The sequence below is a fragment of the Carya illinoinensis genome, chromosome 3 (genome assembly GCF_018687715.1).
Source record: "Carya illinoinensis cultivar Pawnee chromosome 3, C.illinoinensisPawnee_v1, whole genome shotgun sequence".
Taxonomy (NCBI): Eukaryota; Viridiplantae; Streptophyta; class Magnoliopsida; order Fagales; family Juglandaceae; genus Carya; species Carya illinoinensis.
Genome location: NC_056754.1, coordinates 14,397,197 through 14,414,475, shown reverse-complemented (window position 1 = coordinate 14,414,475; position 17,279 = coordinate 14,397,197). Strand labels below are relative to the sequence as shown.

General features: G+C 38.1%; 1 pseudogene; it reads right to left on the bottom strand.

Moving 5' to 3' along the window:
- Positions 1-919: 919 nt before the first annotated feature.
- LOC122304527 lies at positions 920-17,268 on the bottom strand (annotated as a pseudogene).
- Between the last annotated feature and the right edge of the window lie 11 nt (positions 17,269-17,279).

Below are 17,279 nucleotides of genomic sequence, written 5' to 3'. Positions count from 1 at the left end.
GCGTTTTCAGTACACACTACTGTTCTATTTATAATGTATATTCTGTAACAACCAATACAAATGTTCCAATACTTAGATGACACGTGTCTATAAGAATCTCTTAATTCTGTTATGGGAGTATCTTCTAGAATGTTGGTTTTGCCTGAAGCTTCTGCTGCGTCTTCTACTGCTGCGGTAGTGGGTGCTGCTTCTGTAGTGGAGCCTTTGCGTGTAGTGTGCAGAGGTGCCTTAATAGAATAACAGGCACCAGCCAAACACTGCTCATCAAAGAACACAGAAATATAGAAAGGAAAAATATAGTTGCAAGCACAATTATGCACTAATCTGTACACCAATATGATGTAATTGATCAAAAAGTAGATTTGATTGAAAACAGTGTTAATTTAAATTTTAAGTATGAATAAATCAGAATTGGTACACAGATTAGTGCACAACTGTGCTTTTGTGTAGCAAAACTCATAAAAATATGGGATATTAAGAAAAGAAGAAAACAAAGGTAAAGAGAGAGCGAGGAAATGCAGGCCCAACTACCTCATTCACTCTCGGAGCTGGTCCAACCCTGTGCACGAAAGAGGTTGGCAACCTATGGTTAATAAACGCATTAAAACTACCTATCAAAATAATAATAATAATAAAAGTAAGGAAGAAGCTTTATCTTTGTTTCCCTTCATTACATATCCCCTCTCAAGGAAAAGGAGCCCGTGGCTCTCACACCTTAGTCAGTGGCAACTACCTTTGGCTTTGCGCAAAGTCCAAAATTAAAATGTAGAACTGTGCCCCTACCCTCAAGAAAATAATAATAAAATAGCTAAGAGTACCCTCTCCATCCCAACTTATCTTGGTTCAACGTGAGACACTTAACAAAAACGTAAAAATATAGTGAGTTAAGCATAATGTACTTCATATTAGAGGCGAGATGAGTTCAATAAAAATCTTGTGTGCTTGTCAAGAAAATGTATATTGAAGATCTTCCATTTTTTGAACGTGAACATGAATTTTGGGACGTCCCATAGAGGAAAGCAATGTATAATTGGGATGGTGGGGGTAGTGACTAACAAAACTAAAATTTACACAAGAAGAATTTGCGTACAAACCAGGAAAAAATTGTTCATTTTCAAAGGAAATGGCTAACCATCAAAAGTTGTGGGTTTTTTGTCTTCTTCAACATCCATTGAGGCTTCAGCTCTTATTTCCTCAACCCTTTTATCCCAGATACCATCTATTAGCTTCCAAGTTTCATCACTAATGACTTGGGTCTGTGCAAAGATCGAGATGAATGTTACAAGCTGGACTATGATAACGTATGAAAGCATAGAACTCAAGTATACTTTTTCACATACCTCCATTGGGCGGGGAGCACCAAAAGTTGAATATCCAACATTTCCAGGTGCAAATGTAACCCTTCCAGGCAGTGTAATCCCATGGATTCCCCATCGTCCAGCATAAATTAGGGCTCCATATTCATCAGCCGGATTTACAGCTGGCTGAACATGTAGCAAAGAAGTTTTGACCTCAGGAACTTTCAAATAATTTGACCCAAAAATAAACCGTATAATGTATGCAAGTTAGAAGAATAATCTAAGGCAGCATCATTGCCATAGCAAGCCCACGGCAGGTTCAAAGAATATTAAAATGCAAAGCTGCCTCTAAAGTAACAATCATTGCTCTAGTCTGAAAATCTGAAAATAACTGCAACAATGTTATTTGGTGCATACCTGTCAATGGCCATGTCACAATGGTTTAGGAATTTATTCACGAATTCCAAAATATGTGCGCACATATATATACACAAGTTTTTTTTTGTTTGGGGGGGGGGGGGGGGGGGGGGGGGGGGGGGGGGGGGGGGGGGGGGGGCATAGCTTTTATGCTCAACTTTTTCTGCCAAAAATATCCCCCAAACTTCACCGTCCACCTGCAACTAGTAACTGAATATGCAACCATAAACCATACAAAACCTTATAGAGCAAATCTGTAACAAATAAATTGTCATTGCTTCTCACTTCATATATGTAATATACCACACCTTTTAATAGCCCTGTCCATGAAAAGCTATACAAAAAATATCACAAAAGAAGTTCTGATACTTAGAGATTTTTAAAATTCTAGGATCCTAAAGCAACTGACATAGAATGATTGATAATAGATTATTGCAGAGTACCTAAGGCAGCAAGGATTACAAAAATTATAAACTTAACATCTATACCATGGAATAACATTAAATGTAGGAATACTGAGTACTAAACATGAATTCTACTTGGATGTGATGACGACCAGCACAATATGACAATCAGTAATCTTTTCCTGAACTCAAGAAATACCTGAGGTATTCGTGGAGCCCTATTATATATGTCCCAAATTTCTCCAGCTTTAATCTCTCCCTTCTCAAGTAAAACATCTGCCCAACATGAAAACACGCAGCCTATCAGCACCAGCTATAACCTTAAACTGAAATTCAATCAAACATTTGAGCTTAACAACACAAATGAATACAATTTTCTCATAGTATAAACTAAATGATCACATTCACTACTTTTAATTAACTTAAGTTTTTTGGATAATTGATCGTTCAAAATAGTATAAGAGCAACAGGCCTGAGTTCGAATTTGATTCCACACTTTATATCCATTTTAGTTGAATATGCCACATATTGAGCATACTTATTAAGGGAAAGTTCTTACTCCCGTGTGAGGGGAGTGCTAGAATATAATTAAACATTGAATTCACCCCTTCCTATCAACTCAGGATTTTGGAACAACTGATAATTTAACACGTTCAACTGACAACCAAATGCAAGGCATTGTTCAATTAACTAATAAACGAATCAGAAATTAACATGACCTGTGATTGTCTCTACGGCTGAATGGTATTCTCTCAAGACTGATGAGCATTTTTCCACAGCATAACGCATGTATTCATCTCTAAGTACTTCAAGTTTGGCAGCAAGCTGTTTTAGTGATGAAAAGTAACTGATATTACATATGTACTCCAGAAAAGCTCTTGTTCCAAAAATAATACACACACACACACTTGGAGTTTTATGAGTTGATCTTTCAACGTACATTTGGCACAAGATCACCTTGATTCCTGTAGTATGCTTTCCCAAATGCTGTCATTCCCGTCTGTAGAATCAAGGATTCCTTGCGCTTTGAAGCTTCTAATGTAGCCTTTCCAGAGATCCAACACACATTGTCAACCCCAAACATCTCCTCCTCAATTACTCTTGCTAAACATTGGGGCCATCAGTGAGACATAATCACATTTACTAGAAACCAAACTCGAAATAAACATTTTTTCTTTTGTTAAGTAAGAAAATCGATATAAACATATGAATAGCATATTCAGCGAATCACTGTTCCTCAGTAATCAGGATTGGTTAAATCACATAGAAACACCTGCTAAGAATATGATCTCATGGCAAACCATTTAAGGAATCCACAAAATTAATTGAACATGCACACACTTTTTCTGTACATTATGCAGTAACTACACTTGCGGTTAAAATTCTTCAGGCCTAAATAGTAAATTCACTATACAGGTGCCATAGACTTGCTATGTGCGCTGGTAAATCAATAACTATGCAATCCAAAATCAAAACTTCATACAATCTATACCCCAAAAAGTTGGCAATATAGTAACGTAAAATATAGTTTGGACGCTTACAAGGTTTTGAACCTCTTTCCAATGGTTTAGAAAATCATACCTAGTAAAACATGTGTGAAAAGGGGTGCTCAAGATTGACCTGGAATCTCGACCCAACTTGAGATGGCAGCTTCCAACACACGTGAGCTCAGGTGGCCAGAGACCTATAGGCTTCTGACATGTAGTGGGTTGAATCAGAATAATGTTGGTGGCATTATGACTTCTGACAGAGCCCTCTCATGCTTCCTCTTCCAAATTTGTTTCCCACTCTCAATAATTCGTCCCAATGAACAATTAACTCATTATCTAGCCACATGGAGGAGAGAGTCCACCCAGCATGCACTACAGCTGTCAATCACGCGGTAGTAGTCAACGGAATTTAGGAAAGAATCATTTTAACCCCACCCCACCAAAAAAGAGGGGGAAAAAGAGGGGGGGGGGGGGGGAACCAATTTCAGTGACCGTATTTGACACCCAACTACATTCACCGCATTCCTTAAATGCATTGAAACGCCCCCAAAGGGATGCATAGGTTTTTCATGAAAGAATTTGATAATCAACAAATTTTCCAAGATTTAAATCTTTTAGAACATAGTTCTCTTGTCCATCAAATACAAATATAAATTAAGTAAACAGACAATGAACGGGGCACCAGACCACTCAAAAAGTAACATAAACCAACTGTAATACAACAAAGATAAAAGATAACCCATTCAAACATATAAAGCGAGTACGATGTATCGAGTCGTCATTATCAATTAAGTTCTGATTGTAAGAGGTTCATACATTACCCATTTTTTCTTTACTTATTTATCTTTCTAGCTAATATATATATATGTATGTAACTACAACCAACACATAATTTTTGTAGTCCCAGTCTATAAAAATTATAATGAGTAATACTGGCCAGCATGGACAATTTTAGGATGGGATTGATGCCACTGCTACGAAATATCAAGAAAGCAAGAATTTTAACTTCTTTGGTGTTTTTCTTGCTTTTAAAAATCCCAGTTTTGCAACAGTTGTGTTCTTCACTCCAAAATGGAATAAACATATTGAGCAAAAATACCTTTAATATGGCAAATCTACCATCTTTTGATGGCAAACCAACTCTTATGATCTTGTCAAAACAACCGTTCCTCAAAAGAGCAGGATCAAGAATATCCAATCTATTCATTGCACCTATGACCAGCACCTGACAATGTAGAATATGGCAGTCAAAACCAGATAATCTCTTCTTTCCATTCAAGGAGAAGATACAAAGCATACCTGTGATGTGGAAACTTTAAATCCATCCAACTCAGTCAGTATCTGAAGCAGGCCCTGTTCCCTTTCTGCACCACCCTATATGTACAAAGCAAATTACACATGCAAGGATATCAAGGCAGTCTGGAGCTTTATAAGGTTACACATTCTACTGACGTAACTAAGGTCTATGACTATGAAAAATAAGAGCAAGGCAAAACCATTAGTAGATTCTGAGGTTAACATGATATTGAATACACAAAACTCAAATCTGGATTTTCCACTAACATAGCTTCATATAATGATGTAGCCATTGAGAAAGAGTCAAGTAGCTTTCTCTGTACTAGGAAAAAGAAGCCTATTTATATGGCTTAAAATTCCAGAATATCACATCTATTGTGGATGTAAATCAGGCCCTCCCAGGAATTGAAGATTACCAATTAAGTGTTACAATACATTTTCAAGGACAAACCCCTCTCAAGCCAACCATGACCCAGAATTTCCAGAGAAAAGAAGAATATGCATAAAAAATTTAAATACAAAGCAAGGAATATGTTCACACAAGCAAACCATACATTTAGTTTTATATTTGAAACAGCATTAAAGAAAACATAGTAGAAAACACAACTACGAATTGGTGATGTTCAGTAACCATGTGCTTAAATTAAATTATCTTACCCCACCAATATCAGGTCCACCACGCTTGCTACCAATAGCATCTATCTCATCAATAAAAATAATGGAAGGTGCAAATGATCTGGCACTAGCAAAAAGATCCTTAACACGGGATGCTGCCACACCAACAAACATCTGGAAAAGCTAATCAGTAAGCCAATTCTTGGTCAAAGTCCAACAGTGGGAAAAAAAAAAAAAAAAAAGCTCAAACAAAATAAAGATGAATAGTGCAGTTAGCGTGCAGGTTGGTAAATGCTCATTTCAATGACCATAAAACAAAAATAAATAGAAGATTTAATTTTTTTTTTTTTTTTTTTTTTTGGTAAGTACAAAAATAAATAGAAGATGCGACCAATAGTTTCGGTGAAGGAGCTAAGAATCACAATAATACAGAGAAGATTGAAGCAAATCTAAGAAGTGAGGAAGGCAAATTAGGCTTCATGGAAGCATATCAGCCAATCAAAGGAACCGACATGAATTTTGAAGCATTGCAAACTAACTCAAGATAACAATAAAGTATATGCCCCCTGATATATTTATCATTCTATACACAATTTTAGAACTATTTATTTCCTGTTCACATCAGGGAGGCCAATATCTATTGCCATGTTCTTGGCCACAAAATCGAGATTTACTTTGAAAATACTTTTGGTTTACAAACTGTCAAATTTTAACTTTTCATATGGCTTTGAGTCCAAGCATCATGCTTTTAGGATCAGATGGATTGACGGTTCCATATTTTCAGCCACTCCATTATATTAGAAGAGATGTGCCTGGACTGAACTCAGAAGCTATGGTGAACCAATTAAATTTCAAACATGGCCCTTATCATTTGAAGCCACAATAGTTCTGAAGTGACAGCTATGAGGGGCCTTTTTACATAACCCTAAACGCCAAGAAAAATCATGCCTCACCTCGACAAAATCAGTGCCATTTGCTGCAAAGAAAGGAAGTCCTGCTTCACCAGCAATAGCTTTAGCCAACAATGTTTTACCGGTTCCAGGAGGGCCATGGAGAAGTACGCCCTTCGGGCTATAGATCCATTTGTCTTGGAACTCTTCATCATTTTTTAAAATCCGTACAATCTCCTTTAGTTCCCTCTTTATATATTCCTGGCCAGTGAAATCATCAAATGAAATACCTGTAGTCTCTTCTGCTGATATAAATTTTGCCCTGGGGGAAACATAGCTAAAAGTTAGATGCATGGAATTTTGTGGCAAAAATCATTTCTTCAGATATATTCACAACATGAATATGTATGGTTGTCACTTTTCAAATAAAAAGTGATATTAACAAAAATTACTATGTAAAGTTGTCATGATCTATGCAAGAACTCCAATGACAGAACATCCGAGGCTTTGATTTATCAAAGAAGCATCTTTTTCTACAGGTAATTGACCTTTTTTTAAGAGTGGTAGAACACCTTCAAGTCCAGTTTGCATGGTACACATCAATAGGGACCTACATATTCTGGAGCGTAATATATCCATAGTCAATATCTTATTAATAGCTACATTCTTAGTTAAAAGAATCTTTAGGAGAACCAGATTTCCCTAATGAAGTTCCTTGGGCTTTGCTCCCTGGCTCAGCCTTAAAAGAGCATCCCGATGAAATCAAGATCCAAAGAGAAGCATGCTGGTAGGTTGAAACTTAAACAATAAATCTCAACTATTTATGGTTCAAAATGCTCAAAGAGTCAAAGATAGTAGGGCTACACCATATTTAGCATCAAACTTGTCTCTGAGCCGCCACTTTCCTCAGCCCCTTATATCTGAAACTGATTTTAACCAATTCATTGCTTTGATTTTGCAGATTTTCAAGGAAAAAACAACTCACTCACCCTATGCCCACTCACAAAAAACCCCTACCCATTTCTCAATTAAGTACAGAGATTTGGCTTTTAGCAGGCAGGTGACTAACAAATCAACTCTACAAAGAAAAACAAAATGACAGAAATTAATAGTGCATATGTTACCAAGGAAATGCACAAGCATTTCTCAAAAAACTCAAATATATTACGATAGCATCAAATACACTACTTTAATGCATGGCCAAGAGAGGAAAAAAATACAAAATGTGGTACTTGAAGTTCTCGTGTACAAAAAGAACGGAAACAATTGACTGAAATCTCCCACCATGCACCACGGCACCTCCCATAAATAAATAAGACCCGCCAACTCCTCCCATAGTCGCCTCCTCTCACTATCCAAATTTGGACCATAAGTACCTGCAGAGGCCCATTCCCATCCATCAATCGTATTTTTAAAGCGACTGGCAACCGAAAAATTCCCAACACATTCCTCAACCGACTCCACCACTCTTTTGTCCCACATTAAAAGAACCCCTCCGGAAGCACCCAACAATGCCAAGTAGGACCACCCAACATATGAACACCCCCACAAGTTACGGATTATTCTTCTATCCACTACCCTCAACTTAGTTTCTTGAAAGCACACAACATCCACTTTCCATGACCGCAATAAAGATCTTATACGAAATCGTTTATTGCAATCATTCAGCCCCCTCACATTCCACGACAATAGCTTAGGCTTCATAGTTACAAAGAGTGCCCCTCCATTTCAATCTATCTCCCCCCCCCCCCCCCTCTTTCTTTAGCTTCATAGTTGATGGAGCAAGAAAGGCTTTTAAGTTCCCTTGCTCGCTTATTGGTCGACTTCGAATGACTATTTTCAATAGCAATAAGAAGGGCTCTAAATTGATCCTCATAGCCTCCCAGCGAGCGTTCGGGGACTCATCGCCACTCAGCAGCTATGGAGGAGTTCTTGGAGTTTGTATTTGATTCAGATCTTATGTACCTCCCTCTCCTCGGGGGCGAGTTCACATGGTCTAATGGTCGGAGATGGTCGAGATTTTCCTTGTCTCCCCATCGTGGGAGGCGTATTTTCCTGAACTTTATCAGAAATGATTGCCCCATGTGTGTTCTGACCATTTTCCAATTGGGTTGGATTGTAGAGGTATTATTGGTAGACGCAAACCATTCAAGTTTGAAAATATGTGGTTAGCGGCGGAGGGTTTTGTAGAGAAGGTGTGTTCTTGGTGGTCCTCTTATATGTTTACAAGCATTCCCAGTTTCATTCTAGCTTGTAAGCTCAAAGCTTTGAAGCAAGATCTTAAGAAGTGGAATTTGGAAGTGTTTGGTAGCATTGAAAATCAAAAGAATACCCTTATGAAGGAACTAAAAGATTTTGAGGCTAAGGAATTGACAAGAGACCTCTCGGAAGATGCCCTTGCTAGAAAAATGGCAGTTGTAACTGATTTGGAGAAGGTGTTATTGATGGAAGAGATTTCAAAAATCCAGGGCCCTTTGGCTAAAAGAGGGTGATAAATGTACAAATTTCTTCCATAAAGTGTTGAATTCAAATCGACGCAGCAACACTATTAAGACACTCCACTCAGGTACTCAAGTGCTTTCACCCTCTGATGATTTGGGAAACCATATTGTGCAGCATTTTGAGAACCTCCTTTCGGAACCAATATGCTTGAGGCCAAAACCTGATGGCTTGTCTTTCGAGTCTATTGATTCACAAAGTGCAAATGATTTGGAAAGGGAGTTTGAGGAATATGAGGTATTTAAGGTTATTCATAGCATGGCGAAGGACAAGACACCAAGCCCAGATGGATTCTCGATGGATTTCTTCCAGAGTTGTTGGGATGTAGTGAAATGTGATATCATGCAAGTCTTTGCAGAATTCCACTCTTTCCATAAATTTGAGAAAAGTCTCAATGGGACATTCGTTGCTCTTATTCCAAATAAACATGGGACTAAGGTAGTTGAAGATTTTTGCCCCATAAGCCTTGTGAGTGGAGTCTACAAAATAATCTCCAAGGTACTGGCAAATAGGCTTAGCTTGGTGATGGAACATATTATATATAAGCCCCAAAATGCCTTCATTAGGGGGAGACAGATTCTAGATTCGGTGCTTATTGCCAAGGAGTGCTTGGATCATAGGTTGCGGGAAGGCGTTCCAGGTGTTCTTTGCAAGCTTGATATGGAAAAGACTTATGACCATGTAAATTGGGACTTCCTCCTTTACTTGCTCGATAGGTGTGGTTTTGGTGACAGGTGGATTTCATGGATCCGCTATTGTATATCTACCGTCCGTTTTTTAGTGTTAGTTAATGGCACTCCAGCTGGATTCCTTGTCACCTCTCTTGTTTGTCATTGTTATGGAGGCACTTAGTCGGTTGGTGAAGGCTGCTGTTGGCGGAGGTTATTTATCCGGTTTTTCGGTCGGTAATGACACAAATGGCCTACTTCACTCTCTCATCTCTTATTTGCAAATGATACTCTCTTATTTTGTGATGCGGATTCTGGTCAAATTCAATCTCTGAAAGCTCTCTTGCTATTCTTTGAAACAGTGTTGAGGCTCAAGGTTAATCTTAGCAAATCCGATATGGTTGCGGTGGGTGCGGTGCCTAATATTAACAGCTTGGCGCGGTTGTTGGATTGCAAGGTGTCTTCCTTGCCTATGAAATATTTGGGTCTCCCACTGGGGATCAATTTTAAGGCTCAAGCCAATTGGGATGGGGTGGTGGAGAAAGTTGAGAGGAAGCTTGCTAGGTGAAAACGGATGTATCTATCGAAAGGAGGGCGACTTACTTTAATTAAGCGTTCTTTAACCAATCTTCCCAATTTTTTACTTTCACTCTTTCATTTGCCTACAGGGGTGGCAACTAGAATTGAGAGATTATTCCGGACTTTTTATGGGGGGGAATGGGAGAGGAAACAAAATTCCATCTAGTTAACTGGAACAACGTTTGTTCTCCTATTCCGAATGGAGGCTTGGGGATATGTAATTTGCGAACGTTCAATAAAGCTTTATTGGATAAATGGTTATGGAGGTACCACTTAGAGGAGAACACACTATAGAAGGAGATTATTGATTCTAGACATGGGAGCGTGTAGGGAGGTTGGTGCTCCAAGGAAGTAAGAGGGAGACATGGTGTGGGCTTATGGAAATTTATTAGGAGGGGTTGGCAGGGTTTCAAAAGTCACTTACGATTCGTGGTAGGAGATGGTTCTAGAATCAAGTTTTGGCATGATGTTTGGTGTGGAGAGTATTGCAGCTAACAGAGAGGCCTCTGTTGCAAATATGCGGGTATTCTCCCATGGATCTTATCAGTGGAATATTCTTTTTAATAAATTATTCACGATTGGGAACTACAAGTTGTGTCTGATTTCCTCATGTTGCTCTATTCCATGGGAAATAATAAGACTCAAGAGGATAGGTTGCAATGGAAGGCTAATGGTAGTAAAAAATGTACAGTCAAGACTTACTACAAGATTTTGTCAATCCATGGCCATGTTTCATTTCCATGGAAGAGGATTTGGAGATCACGGGTGCCTACTAAAGTACCTTTTTTCGTATGGACTGCCGCTCTTGGGAAGATCTTGACTACGGACAATTTGAGAAAGAAGGGAATCATAGTGATGGATTGGTGCTATCTGTGCAAAAAAAGGAAGAATCTGTAGATCACTTACTATTGCATTGTGAGGTCACAAGAGGGCTATGGAATGAGATTTTTAGAAGAATAGATATTGCTTGGGTAATGCCTTTGCGGGTGGTGGAATTATTGGCTTGTTGGAAGGAGCTTCAAGGCTGTCCCCAAAGTGGTGGCAGTGTGGAAGATGATCCCGTTGTGTATCATGTGGTGTACATGGTCGGAGAGGAATGAGAAATGCTTTGAAGATAGGGAACGCACAATGGAGTAGCTTCAGAATTTTTTTATGCGCACTTTAATGCTGTGGTTTCAGCCATTGTATTTGATGGAAACAATGTCCATGACTTTATTTCCTTAGATAGAATGTAATTAGGTGTTCTTTTATATACTTCCTGTGAACACGGTTTATACCTATTTCATTCGTATGAATAAAATTTTCTTATTACTTATCAAAAAAACACTTTAAAGTTATTCATATACAAAAAGAAACAGATTAATTTTCCAACAACCAAGTTACCAAGAAATCAGTCTCAACTTACTGACTGTTGCCCAATGATCCAAGTGCACGACGCTCAAGCGGCAACTTGGTACTTTTGCTAGGAGTTCCCAAATCACAGGGTATTAAATTTGCATAAATCGACCTCATTATGCTATCAATCTAGAGATATACCATATGACTGTGGTTGCAAAAGGAGTACACTTCCGCTGGTACCGAGTTCAGATTAAAAACATCAACATATACTATTTGCTGATGCAACTTGTGCCAAACATCATTCCAACAATCAATTAGCATATGGTCCACCGCATGATGCCAAAAAATAATATCTTTCTTTGAATTCCCATCTATTCCTTCCATTTTTCCGTCTCTGTAGTACGGCAGGATCAATGTGAAAATAGGTATATTATGAGTAGAAGATATCAAGGAATTAAAGATGATGCATGACTAGTTACTAAGTTCTAGGTAATCAACTGGCATTTACAATTACCATCGAGGGATGGAAGAGGCTAAACCAACCAAAACACCACAATGAATTGCTCAAATAACAATATCTATCGGCGTATTATTATTAGACCAGATGTAGCACTTGGACAATGCAACTGAATTTTTTAAAGTAACATTGGCAATGATACCAAATCATCAAAGCAGAGAATTAATATGCACATGCACATCAAACAACCAAAAGGAGAAGGAACAAGTGAAATCATGCCATTTTGGAAAACTATAGAGAAAAGACCATGATCTTGAATTCTAAGTTTCAAAAATCAATGATGCTATTCCACAGACTGCGTAGCCAACATTCGACACTCCAACAATTGTCATACGATTTGGTCCTCTCCATAACTCTAACCCATTCTAACATTGTCGCATGTCCACTAATTTTACAAAAGCAATGCACAATAGCCCCCTTACGCTCTAACACTAGTTACAGTTCTTTCTGTTTTTACGTTGCTTCATATTTCAGTCCGGTTCCATAGGTATGTACAAACTACTAATTGATATACATATCCAGACTTGCATGCTACAAATTGAGTGCTTGGATAGCACTTTAGTATTTTTTTTATAAGTAGATATCACTTTAGTTATAAACCTATCCGGGTGACCCTAATCCTAACCCTAACCATTCTCTGATTTTTAAGGGAAAAAACTATTGTCAATTTATCCAGTTAAACCTCTCTAAGTAATTTCATCCATATAGAAATAATCTGGTTGAAGGAACTCGGGAAAAATCCATGCTTAGACCACAATTTAAAATTAATGAAATGATCACTGTGGACATTATGGATATTTTTTTAATCATTTTTTTATAGGTAAAAAGAGATTTTATTCGAAGTAAATAGGCATAGCCCAAGTACACAGGAAGTATACAAGAGAATTCACCTAAGTACAAGCTAAGTAAAAGCGTTACAGATGTTGATATCCCTCACAAGATTGTTCACCCAAAAATTTAAAGTGTTAAAGAAAAAGTCCCTAAATTCCGTCATTGTGCGTTCACAATCTTTGAAACACCTCCCATTTCTCTCAAGTCATAAACACCAAAATAAACATAAGGGAATCATTCTCCACTCAGCTGAACTGCCTCCACTTCCCGCTGCACCTTGCCAGCAAGCCAAAAATTCCACCACATGAAAGGGCATCACCCAATCGATGCCTTCCTTTGCACATAACTCATTCCACAAAGCCGTCGCCATTTCACAGTGAAGATACAGATGGTTAACAGATTCATCATCATTTTTACACATGAAGCACCAGTCCATCACATAAAAACCCAATTTCCTCAAATTATCAGTAGTTAAAACTTTCTCAAGCGACACCAACCAGCAAAAAAATGCAACTTTACTAGGCACTCTAGCTTTCCAAATACATTTCCAGGGATATGTTATATTACCATGACTATTTAACACCTTGTAATAGGGTTTCACAGAAAATCTAAACTTAGTATCATGAATCCACTGCATCATGTCTTCCCTGGTCTGATCAATCTTAGAATCATAAAGTTTTACATAGAAATCAGCAGCTTCACTCACTTCCCAGTCCTGTAAATCTCTAGTAAATTCCACATTCCAATTTAGCGTGTTGTTAGAAAACAAGTATGAATCCGCCACAGCAGCCTTTTCATATTTAGCAATCCTGAAAGGCTAGGAAATGCTAATTTAAGAGCTAAATCACCACACCAAACATCATGCCACAAAAAAATATTGGACCCAGTCCCCACTTTGAAATTAGATTTTTTGATTAAATCTTCCCATCCCAATCGAATGGACTTCCATAAACCCACCCCAAACACCCCTTTTATTTCATTAGTGCACCAATTCCCCCACATCCTTCCATATTTAGCATCAACAATCTGTTTCCACAATGCATTATTCTCATTGTTATACCTCCAAAGCCACTTCCCGAGAAGAGCTTTATTAAAAAGCTTCAAATTCCGCACACCCAAACCTCCACAAGACACCGGAGTGCAAACTTTATTCCAACTCACCAAATGATATTTTTGTTCATCCCCAATACCATCCCATAAGAAATTTCTAAAAATCCTCTCAATTTGTTTTACCACCCCTGCTGGAATAGGGAAAAGAGAGAGGAAATAAGTAGATAAATTAGACAAGATGCTTTTAATTAAAGTAACTCTACACCCCATCCCAAATAGAGACAGATTTGTGGGGAGCCCCCAAAGGTAATCCAAGATATTTCATAGGTAAAGAAGATACTTTGCAGCCCATAATATTGGTCAAATCATAAATATTGCTCATTGAACCCACAAGGACGATTTCGGACTTATTTAAATTGATTCTAAGCCAGGATACAGCTTCAAAACATAACAATAAAGCTCTTAAAACTCGAAGTTGATCCTAATTAGCATCACTGAAAATTAAAGTGTCATCAGCGAAGAGAAGATGAGAAACAGTGACGCAGCCCCTTGACACATCTCCCACCATGAAGCCCGATACAAAACCTCCATCAACCACCACCTTGATCATACGACTCAAGGCATCCATGACTAAGACAAAGAGAAAATGAGATAATGGATCTCCTTTCCTTAATCCACGGGAACTACTGAAAAAACCAGCCGGAAAACCATTCACCAAAATAGAGAATTTGGTCGTCGAAATGCTATGTCTTATCCACGAACACCATTTCTCCCCAAAACCAAATCTCTTAAGCAAGAAAAGAAGAAAATCCCAATTGATATGATCAAACGCCTTTTCCATGTCCAATTTAACTAAAATTCCAGAACTGAAAAAACCAGCCGGAAAACCATTCACCAAAATAGAGAATTTGGTCGTCAAAATGCTATGTCTTATCCACGAACACCATTTCTCCCCAAAACCAAATCTCTTAAGCAAGAAAAAAAGAAAATCCCAATTGACATGATCAAAAGCCTTTTCCATGTCCAATTTAACTAAAATTCCAGATTGTCCCATCCTTTTTCTGCTTTCCAAACACTCATGAGCAATAAGTACTGAGTCAAGAATTTGTCTTCCCTTCATGAAAGCATTTTGAGACTTTGTAATAATCTTATTCATAACCACGCTAAGGTAGTTAGCTAGCACCTTCCTTAGAGATGATCTTATAAACCCCATTAACCAAGCTAATTGGGCGAAATTCTCTCATTTCAACAGCACCCGCCTTCTTAGGGATAAGAGCTAAGAAAGTAGTGTTAAAACTCTTTTCAAATTTTCTGCAGGAGTGAAATTCTTCAGAAACTTTCATAATGTCATCCTTCACAATATCCCAACAAGCTTGGAAAAATGCCATGGAAAAAGCATCGGGACCCGGAGCTTTATCAGACATGCCCCTAACAACATCAAGAGCTTCATCTTCCACAAAAGGCCTCTCTAACCAAATTGCAGTGTGATTATCAATGGAGTAAAAAACCAGCCCCTCTAACTTGGGCCTCCATGAAAATTCTTCCCGAAAAAGTCTCATAAAAATTCACAATATGATCTTCAATCTCCTCCTTATCCCAAATCACATTATCACCTACATGGAGAACTTCAATGGCATTATTTCTATGATGGGAATTTGTCATTTTATGGAAGAATTTCATACATTTGTCTCCTTCCTTAAGCCATAAAATTCTGGATTTTTGCCTCCATGAAATTTCTTCCATAAGCATAAATTTATCAATATCCGCCAGCACCCTTGCCTTCAACTCCTTTTCTTCACTATAAACTGTACCCCTCAACTCCTTTTCCTCCAAACTTTTCGACTGTTCCAGCAGGAGTAATCTATTGTTTTTGACATTGCCAAAAGTCTCTACATTCCATTTCTTTAAATCTTTTTTGAGCTCCTTTAATTTTCCTGCCAAGATAAAACTGGGAGTACCATTAAAGTGATATGAGGCCCATCATCTTCTAACTCCTTCAACGAAACCTTCCTCCTTCAACCACATAAAAGTCCTTTCATTAGTGAATTGGTCTTATCCCAATTAGTAGGAATTAAAGCTCACCCATTAAAATGAAAAGCCAAAAAGTTTAAGATTTGATATCAAAATAATAGCAATTAAGAAAAAAGCGCAACCTCATACTGTTGACCACAATTCGAGTACCCCAAGAACTGGACATTGTTTGAGTTCAGAAGTCTCCAGAAATCACTAAATTCAATCCTGTGTGAGTTCTCAGAATCCCACTATGTTCCTTTTAACTTTCCGTGAATACTCAACAAGGCCCTGCTCCAATACGAGGCCATGACAAGCTGCCTCTCTAGCTGCATATTGGCCTTGTTCTCAAGCTCTTCCAACTTATTTATCCGTTGCCTCTCTGCATCCTTCAATTTCTGAAACATTACAAGACTGAAAAGTTTCAGAAATTGAGAAATCCAATGAGTTATATATAATAGCCAAATGGGTATCGGGTTTTTCTCAAAACATGAATTAAGAAACGTCGGGGACTACAAACTCTGAAATAGTTGTTTTCCAGAAAATCTGCCACACCAAAAATTGAGTATTAAAATAATACGATTCACACATTTTTTGCATCCTCTTTAGATTGATATATTCGTAATCCCATGGACACGTGAGTGGTTTAAATCATAGAAATTACGAATTTTTAGTACATGGAAAGAGAGTGAATTCACTAACACCTATATCTCCATTCACATGACAAATTCCAGAATTACACACGAACGCAGTATAAGTCGTCAATACGAAAAACATCAAATTTCATAACCAGTTCAATTAAGCCTACTTCAACTTAGTTTGGCTACAGTCGATTTTCTCATTACTCAATAAACCCAGAAAAGTTGAAATTTGATAGCAAAACCTCGAATAGCTGAGCGGACTCGTCTTCCTCTGCCTTGGTGGATCCTATAACTGAGTCCGAACCGAAGCTCTAAAGGCACTAATTCTGAGCTTCCTCTGGTCAATTAGGACTGGCAGATTCTTGAAGCGTAATTTGGTTCTATATACATGAGTTTTACAAGGTGCGCAAAAGGATAAGAAATGTGGGTACTGGGTGAGAAGGGTTTTAGAGGGGTATAAGGGCTTTAGGAGTTTAATGGAATCAACAGGATTCGAGAGGTGGGTTTTCATATTCTACCATCAAAAAAGTGGGTCTCTTTCTCCATTTCTTCTTCTTTCTCTCTGCTTCCAGGGTGAGAAAATAGCAGAGAAGATGTTCAGAACTTCGGAGTTGTATCTAGTACAAGCGCCTGCGGCTGAGTTTTTCTGGTTGGTCCCTTGAGAGAGTGGACAAAAGCGGCGCGTGTTGTTCTGTCCAACGAAACAAATCGAATTAGAAAGCTCGATTTTATGGCG